Source organism: Ascaphus truei, chromosome 8 (assembly GCF_040206685.1).
Source record: "Ascaphus truei isolate aAscTru1 chromosome 8, aAscTru1.hap1, whole genome shotgun sequence".
Lineage (NCBI taxonomy): Eukaryota > Metazoa > Chordata > Amphibia > Anura > Ascaphidae > Ascaphus > Ascaphus truei.
Window position 1 is genome coordinate 99,364,586 of NC_134490.1, and position 21,299 is coordinate 99,385,884.

Genomic DNA, 21,299 nt, shown 5'->3' on the forward strand with positions numbered 1-21,299 from the left:
TCACAGCACATGCAGACAAAAACAAAAAGAACAATCATAGTGTAACCCTAATAAAAAATATATATAGTATGATACTATGCACTAAACATAAAATACCTAAACATTAAACACTCACAGAGAATAACTAAATGACTGTTTCAATGTAATAGTAAAACACATGTAACATATGCTATAAAAATGACAAACAATTGCCTATAATATCTTGGAACATTGGTCGCAAAAGTCCATCCGGTAAGAGTAAAATTAGAATCCTACTTACAGTACAACAGGACCAAAGTGTAAACGCTCATAAGACACTTCTCCCCTCCTTTCTCAGTAGCAGGCCTCTGGGGACACTCCACACAGATCCTCCGGAGCTCAGATTCTGCTCTGGCGTTCACCGCCGCCGCGATCACAGACCCGCTGGTCACATGGCAGATATGTGACGTCCCGGCACTTGTAGGAAGAATTCCCATGGCCAGTCTTAGGTCTATGGGGGGATGAACCAGCAATGCTCACGTTCCAATGAGTAAAAGATTACCACCCTACGCTTTTCGTGACGTAGGTCACTTCATTAGGGGGATTGTTGGTAATGTAGTATAAACATATATACTCATATGACTAATTGTAAAATAATGATTGAATAATTACATAATTGTACTTAAAATAAGATACTGTGCAAGTTATTCTTAATACTAAATACATATACTATGGACACATACAACTTCTAAAATACAACCGTAATAAAAACATAAACATATAAAAATAATAAATAACAAATGAACAAATAGTTAATACCTCATTGACCCATCTAAGGCTTGAAAACTTATCCAAGCCAACACAAACAGTCACCAACACAAAAAGGCTCACTTATTAATTGAATGACTGAATTAAAAGGTGTTCCAATTGAAGAAATAAGTCCACTAACCCTGAGTAGGTAGCGGGATTTGGGAGCAACATGGGCCAAAATGTCTTCAATTTCATTTCTGAGACCTCTATAAATAAATAAGAAGGCAAACTGAAGTTAGCTGAAAGTATTATAGTGCTACATGCAAGAGCAATAGCAGCAGTGGACAAAAGATAATAGGGAACAGTAAGTGCAAAGGGAATACTAGACACAAATAAGAAGATACTTGTAGATCTGAGGAGAGACTAGAAACCAGATGAAAGGGATCATGGAAAGACACAGTGCTAAGGAACAAAGGAAAACCTGACTGCTGACCTGTTAAACAGAACGTTTGGCACACAGAGAAACCAACAGACTGGGTGGGGTTTTACACCCAAACTAAGATAGTAGCTGGCAACTGCTAGCAACTCTCATGGAGAGTTGTAGTTCTACAGTAGCTGGCCATAATCTAAACCTAACTCCTCTGTGCACCCCTACAGGTCTGCAAGGAGCACTGCAGGAGGGAATCATGACAATCATCATCTCCAACAGTCCTATGACCACCCCCAAAAAGGCCAGAAGCAAACTGGGCCGCACATAGATTTTCACAATTTTCTTGTTGGTTTTTATGGCTGATCATTTCTAACGCGTGCAATATTCAGCCAAAATAGCGATGCACGAATTAACGCGGCTGTTAATGATGCGTTAATGACCCTGCATCACGATCATATTTCTATCATTGGCTTATGTAATAACTAATTTTACAGAAGCTTATGATAGAAATATCACTAACCCATTTGATGCCTGTGGTTACATACAGCAAAGGGGTTAATACATTAAAGGAATGCACCACCTAGCGCCTTTGCCCACCATGGCAATGCTTTATAACCACTAAGTTATCCAAGGGGTTAACCCATCCCACCACCCCCTAGGAAGCCTAACCAACCTCTCCGGGACAACTACCCCCTACCCTCACATCACCCCTCTATACTAATGTCCAAGATCCCTATTAGCCAAATGCGGCTATTAGTGGTTTAGGGCATTGTGGCAGGACGGCCTCGCAGTTGGGTCAGGAAGAGTCCCAAACAGTGGATAAGGTTTTAACTTCAGTGGTTTATTTTTCTATGGTCAGACAATTAATAGGCACATCGTCCCTTTAAGGAAAACCAACACAAAAGAAAACTACTGCCTTGAGAGATTAACTATAGAGTAAGTCCCTAGCTATCCCCCTGGGTAGCTAACCTACTTCCAGGTCAAACAATATTATGTAAATATCTGGTATGAAGTTCTTATCTGTATTTTGGGAGCTATGCCCCAAGAGAGTGCAAGTAATCCCTTCTGGATACTGCAACAACAGCTTTAATTCCTCTGCAGGGTTGTAAGGCGTATTACTTGTAGACAGGGCTGTGTACAGCAGGCTTGTCTCAGTTCATGGAAATCCTCTGTCTGGGGACCGGAGACTCCGATGTACTTCCTGGTTTGGAAAAGTCTCCCTCCCTTCCTGCTCAGGTCTGGCACCTTATACAGCTACCTGACAGCTGCCTTAACTCAGCCCTGATAGCTCAGCTACCTCCAGCTGGGTTAACCCTCTAACTGCTGGTTTCAGCTGTCAGAGGTGTGTATCCCATGCGTAATTATCAGCAAATGAATTCACCCTGTCACAGGCATTAACAAAAATAATATACACATAAGAACAAAAACAACAAGAACAATCAAAGTACATATTAAACATAAAATAATTGATTGTCGCTGTGGATACTTAGGCTCTCTCAATGAGGAGCCTAGATAGCCACATTGGCAATAAATGGTAAGCTGTAATACAAAAAAAAACATTAACACAATATTAAAACACATATATTACCCCCTCATTTCCTTAGTGGCAAACCGCTAAGGCAATGAAGGGGTTAACCACTCCCGTCACCCCTCAGGGGAAACTACCCCCATCAGCCAACCTCTCTACCCCAACAAGAGCTCTCCACCCCCACTCCCCCTCAATACTGGGCAATAGTCCTATTAGGCAAATGTGTCAAATAGGATTTTTGCCAATTGAAAAGCATAAAATATACATAAAACTAAATCTAATTACTAAGCCATTTAATCCATTGATTGGCTTATGCACTGTAGGCACAGTGCCATCAACGGGGGCCTAGATACCCACATTGCCGATCAATGAACACCCTAACTAAATAAAAGTGTTACTTACCCCTTCCAGAATAAAGGCCTTCTTCCTCATCATTAGGGGCAGCCGCTGTAAAATCTAATAAAGGGCCGATACCCAACCATAAATAAACCCACAAACAAACCCATGCCCAATGGCCAAGTACAGTAAAAAAAACCTCCAACCTTATATAAGGCATTTGTCATCACATTTCACAGTCACGTGGTACATCCACCAATCGTATTGGTGGATGTAGCATGTGAACACCAATCAATTTGGTTGAGAATGACCTCTCAACCAACATGATACATCAAGCAATAGGATTGGTTGATGTACCATCTGATGCCTTCCCTTGTTGTGACGTCACCTTAATGGGGAGAACAGAGGGAGGAAAACTTTGAAAGTAGAAGCGCTCACTTCATCAGTTAATCACTGCAAACTTTATTGAAAAAAAATAAACACTCCACAAGACTTTGCAAATGTAAAAAAAAGAGTGTTTAATGGTGGTCATATTGACGTTTCGGTCTTAACGTTAGGATAACGGATGTTTAATAATATAGTTTATTAATTGAGAAGAGAGAAAACAATACAGACCGGCGCCTCGAATGTCCAAAAAGGAAAATAAGTCCAAAGATGTGCTGCAGTGTCCAGTACAGGTGATCCAGTTGCTAGACAGCAGACTCCACAGCAGCAATCATGGTATATAATGCAGGGAAGATAAAGAGAGAAATCATAGCGTGACACTGCATATATGAAACATGTAACACACACACACACAAGACATACACCACTAACAACACTGACAGAAAGGCTGACAATATAACAGATTTATTAGAACAATATACTAAAATTGGCAGTGAACTATGGAGCAGGTCTAGGATCCGGTGTGTAAAAACCGGAATCCTACTTACAACAATCCAGAGTTTTCAGGCAGTGATAGCAAGTGATGCAGTCCGGTATCAGCTGATCCTAGGCGCGTGGTGCTTCTATAATGGCCGCCGGCGCCTCCTCTGATAACTCTCAGGCCGGGCGTCTCTGCAGGCCAACCCTCGCGAGATTTTCCATCCGGAATGACGTCACTCGCTAGGTGGAGCTATTCGCCGCTTACCGCTTGCCACACGTCTCCGCTGCCATCTGGAACTAGGGATTAATGCAGGGGTCCGCTCCTTGTGGTGTTCACTAACCAACTGAGCACATTTATAATATTAGACGAGGTTTATCCACACATAGTATTTCGCACCACTTCAGCGTGCACCATAATAAAAGTACTGTTGGACTGAAATGTCAAGCTATAGAAAGTGCACAAGCGAATTGGAGGGGGGGTAATCAATTACAACAGATTAGTAGGCGTGAAGCTTACTGGATCTATGAACTGAAAACCCTCTCTCCTAATGGACTTAATATAGACTTCGATCTGGGTGTCTTTCTTAAATAATTTTTTATAAATATTTTAAAATAATTTTTAAACATAAAAACAAAATTTTAAAAATATCATATATATTTGTATTGATGGTTTTATAATATAAAGTATTTATCTATAATGTTTCTAAATTTAAAATAAGGTTTTACTAGTAGAGTTATGATATGGTATAATCAGGTTCTTGGAGAATTACATTTTTTATATTGAACCATATACTATTCAATAACTCTTTAATTTTTAATTTTTAATATTTTTTTTTATATTCATTTGAATTATGACATATATATATATATATATATATATATATATATATATATATATACAGGAATTAACTGCATCATTAGCTATCTTGCACATAGTGGGTGCAGGATTGGTGCAAAACTGTGCAACATCAATGGTGGATAGATAAATATCTAGTAATGTGTAAAAATTGTAATAAAATTAATTTCATGATTGTCAGGATATTGTGAATATGAAATGTATTTGTAGCGTGTTTTATGTTATATGTTGTATTATGTGTATGTTAGGCTGCCGTTTTTTAGCACAGGTCATGAGTGACAGGAGTATCAACCACTCACGATTGTCATAAGATCAATTTGAGAGACAATCTATTTCCACCAATTGTGTATCACCTGCCATTATATAAGGTATGCATGGACTGTGCTAATTACCCCCTGAGAAGTGCGCATGCGCACGAAACGCATTGGGTGTTTTAGAGAATCATTTGGTTAGTGAACACCACAAGGAGCGGACCCCTGCATTAATCCCTAGTTCCAGACGGCAGCGGAGACGTGTGGCAAGCGGTAAGCGGCGAATAGCTCCACCCAGCGAGTGACGTCATTCCGGACGGAAAATCTCGCAAGGGTTGGCCTGCAGAGACGCCCGGCCTGAGAGTTATCAGAGGAGGCGCCGGCGGCCATTATAGAAGCACCACGCGCCTAGGATCAGCTGATACCGGACTGCATCACTTGCTATCACTGCCTGAAAACTCTGGATTGTTGTAAGTAGGATTCCGGTTTTTACACACCGGATCCTAGACCTGCTCCATAGTTCACTGCCAATTTTAGTATATTCCTAATCATCAACAGATGCTTTCGGGCGGAGCGCCCCCCTCTTCTTGCGAGGCCAGACGGGAAGTGCTACGCAACAGCCAGTAGAAGGGATGAGGTATTAGGTCAGCAGTGGAGTCAGCGGCACCACCCTACGCGTTTCGAAAGACGCAGCTTTCTTCCTCAGGGTTATAAGGATAATGTCTTGGTGTGTCCATATATATACTACATGAATTAGAAGATGCAGTGCACCTGATTATAGTCCCGGGCATGCGCAGTAATGGTGACCCAAAACTGCAAGATCAACTCAGCAATCTGCTACTGCTTGTACGTCAGATTGAGAGGTAAACTCTGTCAGTGCCGTGCCGAGGAGACAGAGCCTGGAGCTGTTACGCCACAAATGATTCGTATTAAAATAGAGATAAAGGCAAATCAAATTCAATTATGTACGTTTCCTGGCAGCTTATGATGAAAAAGTTAATAGGTTTGCCACAGCTGCTTTTTTATTTTATTTTTAATCAAACAAAAACAAACCCCCAAAAAGTTAACATATCCACTGCCTGATGCCACTTTCCGTCTGGCACGTGGGCTTTTCAGCCTCAGCAGAGGAGTTTTCAGTGGGACTTGTCTTATAGGATTTTTACCTGTCCAGTATTGTCATTCATTTGCGTCGTTTTATTAAATGTTTATTTTATCAGTTCACCTGTTGTTCACCTCAGCATGTTTACTTTATCGAGTTTTGTCTACCATCATATGTCTTAGTTTGTATTGTTTTGTTTTAACCCCACAGTATTACGCTATGTATTCTGTTTGTTTTTATTTCATGTAACGATTTCCTCACCGATTAGAGCACATCCTTGGATTCATACTACCTGCCAGTCCTGGTTGTATATATCCTTTATTTTTGCATATATTTATATGTGTTGGGCGCTAGAGATATAAACACTTCCTTCACATACTTGTTCCTCTTACCTGGGGGTCAGAGTTATATCACAGGCAGCCGCCTATATTCTTGTATACCAAAGAATACTAGGTTATTTACATAGCACTCACATATTTCATTAGATTTAGCGCTACCTTACTCTGTTTTCTGGTAGAGAACAGGCAGCTACATCTGTACTTAAGCTGGCAAACCTCCCATACAGGAACTCCCATAGGGAAAACAAACGGTGCACTGCGTCTCACACAAAGAGAATAGGGATATGATAATCAAAAGGTTTATTTAGATAAAAACATGGACAAAAAGAGTACTGATGCAGACACTCACACGCAGGGTGCTTTATCAAAGAGTATCAGGTGATTGCCAAGTGCTCTCCTATATAGCACCTCCCTTCATAACACTGACAACTGAGCCAATCAAATGGATAATCTGTATAGCTAGCAGCTGGTAATTATGCAAATAGCAGGGAGTATACAATAGGGAACTCTTAGTATAAAAACTTGGTGAACAACTATGTATAAGAGAGACGTTAACCACTCCTCTCTTATTGGTGAATCATTGATTAAATTCACATTAATAACAACAAATTAAAAACAACTAATTCAGGTCTATTTTACTAGACCCCCATGAATAAGCTGTATAAACTAAATCTATGAAATGAATATATATGTATCGTTTAGACCAAAGTTTGTTAAACATAGCCAGTGCTACATTTAACTATATCTCTAGAAATGAATCATATTATAATGCAACCTGTGGAACTCTAAACAATTCTAGATAATAAATGGTGATCATTATAACTCATTGAATTTAATAAACCATTTGAATAATTCTAACTGTCTGAATAAACTGTAACATTAGATATCTATGGACACCTTGCTTATAAAAACTATAGTCCATTATATCATACCATAACGTGAATGAATTAATAAATCCATACTCCATGTTATTCATCATCTATTACTAGTTAATGAATTTATATCATATAAATATATATTCTAACATGGGTAAATAAACATAAATGGAACATCTATGAACATGATATATGAACATTAAACCGCACACCAGAGTGATCAAGATCTCTGTGATAAGAAATGTTTCAATTCCCAATCCACATTGATGCCATTGGGGCCCAGAGTATCTAATACAAAGATCCAATACATCTCCCTGCGATTGAGAAGATTGAGTCTATCACCTCCTCTAGTGTGCAGTGGAACATGTTCAAGACCTGAGAAATGAAAAATGGCAATACCACCTTCAACAAAGTTAGTAAAGTGTCTAGATACAGGATGAGACAAATCATGATTTTTGATGAGACGTACATGCTCAGAGATCCTTGTTTATAGGGGTCTGATTGTACGACGCACACAGCTTTTGCCACATCCACACCAAAGTGTGTAAATGACAAAGCTAGTGTGACAGTTTATAAATGTTTGTATCTTGTAACTATTTTTTGAATGTGCTTTTCTTATTCTTTTCAAAGGATTAGCATAACTGCAAAAATTGCAGTAGCCACAAGAGAAAAAGCCATTAGGAATGCCACGAATGCAGCTTTGTTTATCAGCTGATTGGAATAGACTAGGGGACACTGATGTCGCAATGGTATTAGCTTTTTTAAAAACCATGCGAGGTCCCCTAGTTAGAATCGGTTGTAGATCAAGATCTAATCTGTGTGTGTCCCAATGTTTTCTTATGATTTTGAAAATCTGAGTTGCCTGTCTATTGTATTGTGCAATGAATAAAGGAATCTGCAAGTCCTGTTTGTCTTTTTGTTTCTTATCGTGTTTCTTATGACTTAGCAAGTCCCTTCTATCAGTATGCTTAGCTTGTTCGAATGCTGATTTTATAACCTCTTTGGGGTACCCTCTTTGTTCAAATCTGTGACATAAATCCTGAGATTGTTCACAAAAGACAGCCTCCTCTGAACACAATCTTTTATATCGGAGAAACTGCCCTTTTGGAATTCCATGTATTAAGGATCTTGGATGACTACTTTTGGCATTTAGAAATGAATTCCTTGAATGGGATTTTCCAAAAATGTTAGTTTGTATATGATTGTCCATATCCACGGATAACGTCACGTCTGAATAGTTAATATGATTAATATTAGTTTCAATCGTAAAATGTAAATTAATATAATTATTATTAAGTTTATCAATAAAGGTGTTTAGTGTATTAATATCCCCATCCCAAATAAAAATCAAATCGTTTATAAAGCGTTTATAAAAAATCATATGGTGACGAAATCGATTAGTGCTACTATATATGTGCTCGTGCTCCCAGTAACCCATATACAGATTTGCATAAGAAGGGGCAAATGAGGTCCCCATTACTGTCCCCTTCTTCTGCAAATAAAACTGTGCATCAAACAAAAAATAATTGTGCATGAGTAAAAATAATATTGAATCTATAAGAAATGTTCGTTGTGCAATTAATAAATGTGAAGATTGCAAAAGATATTGTGTTGTCGTAATACCGTGATTGTGCTCAATGTTAGTATAGAAAGACGTGACGTCCATGGTGACCCATCGATAACGTTTTTCCCATGTCACATTTTCTATAGCCATGAGTAAATCTGTGGTGTCACGTATAAAAGAGGGCAGCCCAAACACTAACGGTTTCAAATAGTTATTCACGTACCGTGATAGACCATCTCCCAAATATCCAATACTCGACACGATGGGTCGCCCCGCAGGCTTGTTGAGTGACTTATAGATCTTTGGGAGATGGTGAAACACAGGCACAACAGAATACTCAGTGTAACAGAATACTCAGTGTAACAGAATACTCAGTGTAACAGAATACTCAGTGTAACAGAATACTCGGTGTAACAGAATACTCAGTGTAACAGAATACTCAGTGTAACAGAATACTCAGTGTACAGGAATTGATATTCCTTAGGATGTAGAACATGCAATGCTTTCCCCAATTCCAAATGATCCGCAAATGATACCTGGGAGCACGCAAGATAGGAGACTGCTCAGTGGTTCAGGAGTTCTACTGCAATCCGGTAACAATTATTAACGTCTAGGAGGTGGGCGAGATATCCTGACTGACCGGCTACAAGTGGAGACACTGAGTCGCAGAGCCCGTGGGAGTACACTCGGTACATCAGAGGAACAGTCCAGCGTGGAGGTATACAAGTGCCCTGCAGTCTGACATCATCGTGCTGTTTGTCAAGCCAGTCTAAGACTGCCCCGTGGGAGGACACGCGCTAATGACTGACCTGTGGATCCGTGGACCCTATGTGTGAATACTTATGGATTTTCCTATTCATCAAGCCTTGAGTAGAATTGACTCTCATTGAGAGCTTATATCTTATAGTCACAGATGTGGTACATGTTCAGTCTTTTCTCCTATCAACAAAGAGACTTATGAGGTTTTCTTTTTGAGCACCGGATTTTTGAGCAGCTATGCTCTATAGCAGGCTTGCACAACTCGTAAAGTGCGAAGGGCCGAACTGCTCCAAGGAAAAAAAATTTGGGCCGCATGGATAAAATCATCATCATCATCATCATCATCATCATCATCATCATCATCATCATCATCATCATCATCATCATCATCTCTCCTCCAGCACCTCTCATCATCATCATCATCCTCATATATCTCCCCCAGCACCTCACATCATCATCCTCGTATCTCCACCAGAACCCCCCACTAGCAAGCTTTGCGATACTTCCCATCTATCTCTCATACCCCCATCTCTCCCCCTCACCCACACACATAATACTCCCCCTCCACATCAAACACACAACCCCCCATGCACCTCACATCCCACCCCCCCTGCACCTCACATCCCTCTCCCCCCCTATACCTCACATCACACTCCCCCCTGCACCTCACATCACACTCCCCCCTGCACCTCACATCACACTCCCCCCCTGCACCTCACATCACACTCCCCCCCTTCACCTCCAATCACCCCCCCTGCACCTCCAATCACCCTTCATAATCTCCCCCAGTACCTTTCAGCAGTCCCCCCAGCACCCTTCAGCAGTCCCCCCCAGCACCCTTCAGCAGTCCCACTAATCCTCAACCCCCCCATCTTTCAGCAGTCCCCCCCAGCACCCTTCATAATTTCCCCCAGCACCCCCAGTCATCCTCAACCCCACCCCCAGCACCTTTCAGCAGTCCCCCCCAGCACCCTTCAGCAGTCCACCCCAGCACCCTTCAGCAGTCCCCCCAGCACACTTCAGCAGTCCCACTCATCCTCAACCCACCCCCCACCTTTCAGCAGTCCCCACCAGCACCCCTCATAATCTCCACCAGCACCCCCACTCATCCTCAACCCCCCCAGCACATTTCAGCAGTCCCCCCCAGCACCCTTCAGCAGTCCACCCCAGCACCCTTCAGCAGTCCCCCCAGCACCCTTCAGCAGTCCCCCCCAGCACACTTCAGCAGTCCACCCTAGCACACTTCAGCAGTCCACCCCAGCACCCTTCAGCAGTCCCACTAATCCTCAACCCCCCCCCACCTTTCAGCAGTCCCCCCCAGCACCCTTCATAATCTCCCCCAGCACCCCCACTCATCCTCAACCCCCCCAGCACCTTTCAGCAGTCCCCCCCAGCATACTTCAGCAGTCCACCCCAGCACCCTTCAGCAGTCCCCCCCAGCACACTTCAGCAGTCCACCCTAGCACACTTCAGCAGTCCACCCCAGCACCCTTCAGCAGTCCCACTCATCCTCAACCCCCCCCACCTTTCAGCAGTCCCCCCCAGCACCCTTCATAATCTCCCCCAGCACCCCCACTCATCCTCAACCCCCCCAGCACCTTTCAGCAGTCCCCCCCAGCATACTTCAGCAGTCCACCCCAGCACCCTTCAGCAGTCCCCCCCAGCACACTTCAGCAGTCTCCCCCAGCACCCTTCAGCAGTTCCACTCATCCTCAACCCCCTCCTCACCTGACAAGGTGACAAGGGACTTGACGCTGGCTACAGTTTCAATAAACAAACCAATTCGTTTTTTGAAGCTGCAGCAGTCACTGGGACCTCGGCAGCCAATGAAATCATTCTTGAGAATGATTTCAAGACTGCAACTTGGATCCCTAACCTCACGTCTGTACCCCCCCCCCCTCCCAGCCTCGTCAACTCCTGAAAATGTCTGCTGGGAGGATGAACACAGATCGCCCAGCAGACTGATGCCCGCCCTCGCGAACGCCCGCCCTCCAACTCCTGCCTCCGGCACCCTGAACGAGGCCTAAGAAACGCGCTCTAGCAGCCGACCCCGGAAGCTCTGGGTCACACTGCTAGAGCTCTGGGTCACACTGCTGGGTCACGACTGGAAAGAACTCCCCACTTGGTGCGGACCTGCCGTCGTCCCTCCCTAATCTTCCCAGGACAAAGTACTAGTCTTCTGATATAAAAAGGAACCGAGGTCGCATCGATAACAAGGCTACGAGGAGGCACCCGCAGAATGGCAACCAGAGAAGTGATGCGGCTTAACCGAAGCCGGAGACGCAGGAGGGAAAAGCCATCATGTACTTAAACTTAAAAACCATAGTACCTTTTTTCTGATCACTTTAAATTAAGTTCATTGTGAAGGACATACGTTTTTCTGTTACAATGCTACAGTTCTGGAATAAAAAGTATTCTTGATTGAATTCCAAAGAGAAATGGATGATTATCCTCATGCTTCTGAGTTTCAGGTTATGCTGACCTATGCCTTAACCATCTCACTTTGCCACATGTTGTACTAGAGCTTCACTTAATGTCAGACATTGTTTGTTACATTTAATTTAACACAACATTGTGCTTTTTAAATAAAATATAAAGTATCTCCCATTTGATCATCCCTGAACTTGTGCCCAAGTCTCTCCTGGCAGCCTAGTCACTTAAATTATTTGTGCCAAAGGCACAATTTGAAAAGAGCTTTAAGTGAATTAGAATTCTATAGATAAAGATTTCACAAAGCTACCATTGTTCAAAGAAAGTATTATTATCGGTCCTAATATGGAAATGCACCATAATCTTTTCAACATGACATTTTGAAGTGTGAATCATCAAAGCATTGAGAAGATGAATGTGACAATGGATCTCCCTTTGGTTTCAATCAAAGTAACATCTTTGATAAAGTAAAGAAAAACGTTAGTCTAATTAATCAAAAGTCACTGCAAAATGCTAACACTGCAGCTCTGTATAATTTTAATACCTTAGTGAGCAGACACATGTGATTTTCAATATACTCTGGCTATCTAGAGAATTGCTTTATTGATGTATAAAAGCTCCAGTTTTAAATATGTCTGTTTGAGATATTTTTATGATAATCAAAACACACTCTGTTGTAGCTTTGAGGATTGTGTCTCAAAGCAATGTAAGCTATTGAAAAATCTGAAAATAAGTCCCCAACTGCTCTTCTATTGAATATTTTGATATTGGCTTATTGCATTTTTTTATTGCAATGAGCTATGCATGAACTACAGTATCTGGTTAAGCTAAGTCTAATGATTGTCTCATAAATATTAATTCAGTTGAATCATTATTTTTGTTGTACATTTTTATTTCATTTCAAAATGTTAGCTGCAATGTGCAGCTTCTATTGTTCTCTTTTTTTTTTTTTTATTGCTTTATGAAACATTCATAGGCCGGGAGTCAGTAAATTGAAAAAAAAAAAAATCGCATATGATAATGTGTATACAGTAAATACATAATATCCCCAAACCTGCATGTAACGTCTTACCGCAGGAGCGCAAAACAGTAGGTCATTGGTATACTGAGTCTATCCAGACTCCACCCACTGGGAAAGTGCTTGGTCCTACCGACAGGAAGGGCAATTCCTCCCGAGCTATGGCAAAAAGGTGCCAAATATTCCAAAAGAAGAAGAATCCTAACCTAACATCTACTACAATGGTAGCACCACCAACCTGGACCACTAGGGGCACCACCCAAAAGCTGCTTTCATATCTGGGAAACATACCATCCCCTCCGGATAATCATATTCTCTCTGTGAGAACCACAGACATAATACTATTCATTGGGGTTTATAGGGGTGAGGAGACTTCTGCTAACTCAGGCAGTTACAGGACTCCCAGAACACACCCAAACAAAAATCTAACATGAATATTGTGAATAAAAAAACAGCATCCCGGCCTATACTCTTAATAGTGGTTACTGGCGACAATAGGATCTCAGCCAATGCAGGGGTCACAGGGGTCACAGTAAGCACACTAGCAAATTACCACCAAAAATACAGTTTACAGCAGAATATCAAAATATCAAAATCTTCCATTAGCAAGCACTCAGTAATATCAATTTCCTTATAAAAAAGTTAGGTTTAATAGGGAAAGGTAAAGTACACAAAATTAATAACAAAGTTAGAGATATGAAAAGATATCAGGCTGTGCTCATATACTGTATTGATAAAACCTCTACCTTAATGCAATAGGTAAGTAGTGAAATATTAACACAAATACTTGTGACTGTGATCTAAAACAACAATTACATAAACAACAATAAAGTGTCCACATAGATAAAAGTTTTTTTGATGAGAGATCCTGATCTAACAGACCTCCTCAAAAAAAATATTTTGGATGGAATTCATTTTATCCTTACCCACAATTATTTCTTGTTCCAATAGCAATTCTATCTGCAGGTCAAAGGCATGGCAATGTGCACTAAATTTGCTCCCAGCTATACCAATTTGTACATGGGTAGATGGGAGGAACATTTTATTTGGAACAACTGCCCATATGCGAACAGATTAGTGGCATGGAAAAGATTTATTGACAGACATACGTAAAGTGTGGGATGGAGAAGCAGACACTTTTGAAGAATTCCTTAGATAGCTTAATGATAATGAGTGGTGCCTGATTTTTAATTCTAAACATAGTACAACGAGTATTGAATTCCTTGACCTCATTCATAGGCCGGGAGTCAGGTAGATTTAGGAGGTACTATAAACTCTACAATTTATACCAAAGAGGTTGATGTAAGTAATTATTTGGAGGCTTCCGGTAACCACAGTAAGAGCTGAATCCTTAATATACCCCTGTGAAAATTGTACAGGGTGTGGAGAAATTGCAGTATGGATTCAGATTGCATGGCATAAAACATGACGGCGCATATTATGAGAACCAGATTTATGGAAAAGGGACATAAGGAGGGGGATCTAGATAGAGCAACAGCAAAAGTTCAACAGAAGAACAGAGCAGATCTTCTGAGATCCAGGGGAGCAGGAATAGATAGTGTTCTGAAGGTCAGCATGAAGGAGAAAAAATATAAAGCACCATTTATTATGTATGACCTTTAATAATGCGGCGGCTAACATCAAAAAAATTATGAGTAAGCATTGGGATGTTCTTCAGTGTTACTGATTTTGGGTCCACATTTAAAAACTTTCCCCAATGTTATCTATTGGAAAGTACGTACCATTAAAAATTTCATAGCACCTAATATGATTAGGAACTCCACCTCTTAACAATGTATTGCTATCAACTGGTTGGGACCAAAACCCCAAGGGTGCTACAGATTAAAACAAGAAAAAACACAAAAGCGCACCAAGATGAGAGATAGATATTGTATTAGCAACAAATAATAAAATTAGTAACTTACATATAAAATTTCTTTAATAATCCCCGATTCTGGTGTCTATCACAGGAGTAGGGCATCACATAGGAAGTATGAAGGGTAATCTCAGTTCTGAGAGATCAGACCCGCGCGCTGGGGCTGTCTCTGTTCACTCTCCTGTCCTCCACGTGTGGTAGCGTGGTGCAGAGTGTAGCACACATGTGCAGGAACCGGGGCCTTCAATAGGTGTCCTTAGGATGCCTGTCCGTTTTTGATAGCATAGAAATGATCGGAAATAAGCAGGAACGGTACACTTGAGTGTGTACTGGTGGTGGGTAGTAAAACCGCCAGCCACAACAGTCGCGACGCGTTTCGTTTAACAAAGTAAACTTCTTCATTGCCTGAAGAAGTTTACTTTGTTAAACGAAACGCGTCGTGACTGTTGTGGCTGGCGGTTTTACTACCCACCACAAGTACACACTCAAGTGTACCGTTCCTGCTTATTTCCGATCATTTCTATGCTATCAAAAACGGACAGGCATCCTAAGGACACCTATTGAAGGCCCCGGTTCCTGCACATGTGTGCTACACTCTGCACCACGCTACCACACGTGGAGGACAGGAGAGTGAACAGAGACAGCCCCAGCGCGCGGGTCTGATCTCTCAGAACTGAGATTACCCTTCATACTTCCTATGTGATGCCATACTCCTGTGATAGACACCAGAATCGGGGATTATTAAAGAAATTTTATATGTAAGTTACTAATTTTATTATTTGTTGCTAATACAATATCTATCTCTCATCTTGGTGCGCTTTTGTGTTTTTTCTTGTTTTGCTGATATTGGTATCACCATCGGGGTTCCGGTGGAGACCACATTTGGAGGTGGGGGAGACACCTCATAAACACAGAAGCAGCAAGAGAACTGAGAGGGACCAACACTCCAAGTTTAAAGAGCCAGAGCGCGGACTGAACTTTTCATTACTGGTGCTACAGATTAATTCCGAAACCAACTCAAAATGAATAGTAACACTAACCAATCTAAACAATGAATTACTACAACATTATTGAATTTAAACAGTTAAATAGAAAGAAAGAAATTTTAACAATATCTTAACTAACCATAAAACACATTAGCTAACATAATATAACATTAAATACAAACGAACACCAATCGCAAACCTTTAATTACATTAAGCATGAAAAAACAAACAATGACATCCACATAATACATGAAATGCAAAAAAGCAACACCAATACCAAGCGAGAAATGCCCCCCAAATATTGGCATAATAATGTATTTATCTGTACCCTAAAGAGGTACAGATTAATATATTATCAGTCAATGTGCCTCCCTCAAAAAAATCAAAAAACACATCCAAAGATTAAACCTGTAAAAAGAGACATTTACAAACATTCAATATATTACTTACCATTAGAAGCGGTGGCCCTCCGACTCCCGGGGAAACAGGAAGCTCACGTACCTTGAAAGCCTCCAACAGCATCTGATGCCATCCGCCATGAAGATCTGGCTCAGGTACCCCAATCTTCTTTTTTCTTTCTTTAATCACCTTCTTCTATCTTTATCTGTCACAATTTCTTGTTCTTCTTTATCTTCTTTCTTCATCTGTCAATCCAAAATACCCCATGTTAAATCCCAGCCGATGCTGTCTCGTCGGCTTCTTGGGCTCAAATGAGGCGTCACGGCCTTAAATAGGGCTTGTGACGTCACATTTAGCCTCAAAATGGTTAACAGCCACCTGATTGGCTGTTAAAACCATGTTCCGACTTAAATTTTTTTTTTTTGGACATGATGTCACTTAAAGGGAATGATGCCAGCCAATCAGAATGGCTGTGCTTCATTTGCCTTTAAGATGACGTCACTAAATCCAAGATGGCCGCTGTGTCACAAGGTATTTCAGCCAATCAGAGTGTGGAATTGGTTCACACGATAACTTTATTTATTTATTTTATTTATGTATGCTAATGCAGTGTTAATAATGGTCAAATAATCTATTATCTATATCTGGATAATAGTTATTTTGCCCATTACTGTACTGTATGGGTTTGGGCGGAGGGGGAGGAGGGGCGTGTATTGATGTTTTTTTAAATATTTATTAATATACATTTCTTTAATAGTGTAGAGGTGCAGGGGGTCTCCGAAGCTGAACCACGTTGGTTTTATGTCCGGGGACCCCCTGCTTCCCGGGATACAGGCACCTTTATGGGGTGCCGGTATCCCTCTGCATTGAAATGTCCCGCGTCACGTGACCGGGGCATTTCCTTGCATAGGAGATACCGGCACCCCATAAAGAGGCCTGTATCTCGGGAAGCTGGGGGTCCCCGGACATAAAACCAACGTGGTTCAGCTCCGGAGACCCCCTGCACCGCTACACTATTAAAGAAATATATATTTAAATAAATAATTTTCGGGCGACATTTCAGTTGGGTGAGGCGGCTCTCTCAGAGCAGCTCTCTCTGCAGCAGAAATGAATCACCGGTTCAGGCCTTTTCAGAGGGTTGATGCTATCGCTGGCAGCAACTCGCCCGTTTTAGGCATTTTGCTATCACTGGTAATCGAGCCTTTCTGAATACCATGATAGCAACACCCAAAAAAACGGCATTTTACATTCCCTGGCGATTTTTTTTATCAACCCTCTCTGAATAAGGCCCAGTGTGTCTCGACATTTCCTTACATATCATTGATGCAATCCCAAGGGCCTCAAAACATAGGCTATTGAAAATGTCAAATTAGGAAAGAGAGGAGGATACAGTCTCTTTTTGTTGTCCAAGAGCAAAAAATCGAGTGTAGGGCTGATCACAGCAAAAGATAGGGCTGCAGGCTAATATCCAATAAAAAGTATTTATTAAATAGGCATAAAGGCAGACAGATACAAGGTCCTCTGACGTGTTTCTCGCCCGACGGGCGCATTATCAAAGATAATGCGCCCGTCGGGCGAGAAACGCATCAGAGGACCTTGTATTTGTCTGCCTTTATGCCTATTTAATAAATACTTTTTATTGGATATTAGCCTGCAGCCCTATCTTTTGCTGTGATCAGCCTACAGTACATTTGATTTTTTGCTATACCTATCTTGGACTGAAGCACGCCACACCGAGACCCAGCAGACTCCTACATTGTGAGTTCAATTCCTTATTTATATCCACAGACTTTCCTCCCGTAGCCAGTGTGTGCTCTACATCCCTTCAGCCGTCCAGACCGCCCGGCAGAGACATGTGCTTCTATACAGGGTGAGTGTTGGTTTTGCTCCACTTACCCTTGTTAGCACAGTCAGGTTCCCATTTATTGGTCTTACTTTATGGGGCTACATAGGAGTGAGATTTCTTATTATACACACTATATTGTGCATTCGGATGGATTAATGTTACATTTCAAATGGATCCCGGATTTGTTTGATACAGTACATTCTCATACCATGCTGTGATATTTTGTAGCACCAGTTAGGGGATTGTTACTATTTCTCCTATGTTCTTTTATCTTCATTTGATGTCCAAGAGGGAGACTTTTTGGAATGTTCAAATGAAAAGTCTTGAGTCCCTGGGTCTCAATGAAGAGATAGATGTTTGCTTCAATTGTGAGAAGTAGTAAACTATTTGGATTCACCAATCAATTATGCTCTGGTGTCATTCAAAAGACTCACCTGCCAGAGCCTCTGAGGAATTTAATCGGATTCATGAAACGTGTAGGGCATTGTGAGTAATTTCCCATGGAGCAAGTGAATATCACCTGGTGATTTCAAACTGGAAGTACAAGGCAGAATAAAGGGAAAAATCCCGACGTGAGGCTGCGGACTGTGTGCAGAGAGAGACCTGCTGGATGTCCACTGATCATCTGTGAGCAGTAAGACCTTCCCCTCCATCCCCACCCCCCTCTTCGCTTATGGGGTTAGACCCATTTCTTGCAATCTTGCTTGTGTTAGAAGTGTTCAGGAGTTCATCGCAGCGAGGAGTCTCCCTTTTCATGTGCTGTATTTTGCGTTTGTTTTATTTTTGGCAATAACCGTCGCTATGCTTATAGATCCACTGACGCATTGCCTGACATCAGCTTGCGCGACCTGCCCCAGCCACTCAGGGAGAAGTGCAAGGTTGCAAGTGCTGGTATAGCCCAGAGATATGCCCTGTACATCTTCAAACACCACGTCAGTTACGAGGTGTACTGCGGGTGGACCCACAACGTGAACTACGAAGGGAATCGAATAAAAAAGGCTCTGCCAGAAAATATACGGAGAACAATTGTGGAGGAAGTGCAGCGGTATTTCAAAATTACCGATCATTTAATGAAAATCGTGAGAGACTCAATAAATGGCATTTTGAGGCATACAAGCGCTCGTCCATGGAAGGACAAACTGGTGGGGATCGACTTCGCAGCTTGATTGTTCGTCTGCTCAAAAGTTATCAAAAAATGTTTTTAATCCCAAAAAATAAAACAAAGTTCATTTTTTTTAAATTGTTTCATTGTGTCACCTTTTATAAGAAATACAGTGTTTCAAAAACATTCAGTCAGTAATGGTTGGTTAAAATCAGTCAGTCCCTCAAGAAGGCTACAAGCATTAGAGGGGGTGGGGAGTTGATAAGCGGTTGCATTACTGTTGTCTTGTTAGTAAGACTTTGCGTGTGAGGTGCTTGGGGGGGGGGGAACTGCTACTGTCGAAGTGTGTGCAGGAGTTAGTAAACACAGTAAGGGCTTAGGGAATTTTCATGAATGGCTCGGGGGGTATGTGGTGTCTCTTGTTCACATACATGCATGCGCATAAATGTGATGACACGCATACTGTTTGTACTTCAACATGGTTCCATGAGACATATACTGTACGCATGCGCATTAAATCAAAACAGTATTAAAACAATACATATACAATACATATACTGTAGAATAAATACATACTGTATTGAATAAAAGATTATACATTTTTATTTTTGGGGTTTCTTATACAGTACAGTATGTACTGTAAAAAAAGTATTGAATATGAAAACAACAGCATAGTGTTTAAGGTTTTCTATAAAGCTCAGTAATTCTATACTAATCAATACAAATTGCACTGTCACTAAATTGTTGCCTCCAGTACTTGGATTTTTAAATCAGATTCATCAATGCGCAAGCAACATTTCAAAAAAGTGATATTATCCATCGAAATCCGTCCATTTGCCGTTCTCTGTTTGATGACAAAGTTTTTTTTCTGAGGAAAAATAAAATTATTACTGGTACCGTATCTGTTGTTCAAAATTTATAACAGAATGTTTTAACTCCAAAAAAATAAAAAAAAGTTGAATTTTTTTTCATTGTTTCATTGTTGCATTCTGCAACCTTTAATAAAAATTTCAGTGTCTCAAAAACATAAAGTAAGTACTGTATAACATTTCACATAATGGTTGGTTAAAATCAATCAGTCTCCTCAAGAAGGCCACAATAATTTTCTCGGTGGGGGGGGCGTCTCTTGTTCACATACACGCATGCGCTAAATGTGATGACACGCATATGCGTTTCAACAAGGTTCCAATGAGACATACAGTATGCAGATGCGCCTAGCTGTCCACCAATTATTCAGTATCTACTGTAGAAGCTGCTCAGCCAATCATATTGCTGGATTACATTTTCTAGAATTGTGAATAAAATAATAGAACTAAATAACCATAAGCAAAGCAATTGATTACAGGAGAACGGACCGAACTGCAGCAACTAATCGCTTGTCTGTGTGCATAATGTATTGATATTTTTAAAAAAAGAATAAAATACGGCAGCTTGAACTGCAGGTTTTTACCTTCATTATAGACTTTGCCAATTGGATGGTGCTGAGCCACTGCCAGTCCCGTATTCTTTATTATACACGTAGTTGACAGGTGACAGCGGGCCTGCTACACCTGTAGTTGACAGCTGATGAAACTGGAAATCTTTTTGGAACATGCAAGCTTGCTGGTATCTGTACGTGAAATCTTGCTCAGGCTGCAGGTATCCTGGCGGGGGCTGATAGCAAGGGTTGCGGGTCACCAGGTTTTCACTGACGGTCAGACCGTTATTGTAAGCCGGTGCTGGTGTTGTTCCATTGCTGGCATGGGACTGACGAATCTTAGTTGGTTTTACAGTACCATGACCTTTCACCTTTTGAAGTCTACATGTTCAAAGATACTGGAAAAATCTGGCAACACACACCAATACCCTCCTCTAACTCTGTGTACAGGAGCAATATGAGAAAAACACGGATCGATACATAACTTTTTCCTTACTGCACGCTTCCACACACGAGCATCTGGTGAAAATTTGTAAAAGTCATAATTTGAGATAAAATATTGATAAATTTGACCAACTGTGGCATTTTATCATCTGCTGCATTAATTGCGGACCATA